Raw genomic sequence first — 450 nt, forward strand, 5'->3', positions numbered from 1 at the left:
GGCGGTCGGAGCGCGGCGACCGTGGAGCCACGGCGGGCCTTATTGCGCAACCCCAGTGGGCCACGGGGGCCGGGCTGGCGCCGGTGTGGTCCCCGGGATGGGCTCTCCCTGTCCGGAGGCGGGCGAAGCCAGCGCCTCCAGACTCCTCCGAAGCCGGCGGGGTCATCTCACCCCTCCTCAGGTGCGTTTTCTGCCTTCCCTCCGTGAGGAGATGGCACGCCCCGGGGCAGGTAGCGCAAGTGGCTGACCGTTCGGTAGCCGGCTGCCCGAAATTCGGTGCTGTCGTTGCAGAGGCCTTGAAGAGGTGTGGGAGGCGGGTCACGAAGGCTGGTGCGGTTGGGGTCAGACCTCCAGGAAAAGAGACGGGGCTCTGGCTTCAGGTCCCTGGCTGTCAACGGTAGCAAGCCCCTCTGCGCGTTGGTAAACTTCCCCATCCTACGTCCCCGTCCA

This window comes from Haliaeetus leucocephalus, unplaced genomic scaffold, assembly GCF_000737465.1.
Source record: "Haliaeetus leucocephalus isolate CR32 unplaced genomic scaffold, Haliaeetus_leucocephalus-4.0 Scaffold251, whole genome shotgun sequence".
NCBI classification, from domain to species: domain Eukaryota; kingdom Metazoa; phylum Chordata; class Aves; order Accipitriformes; family Accipitridae; genus Haliaeetus; species Haliaeetus leucocephalus.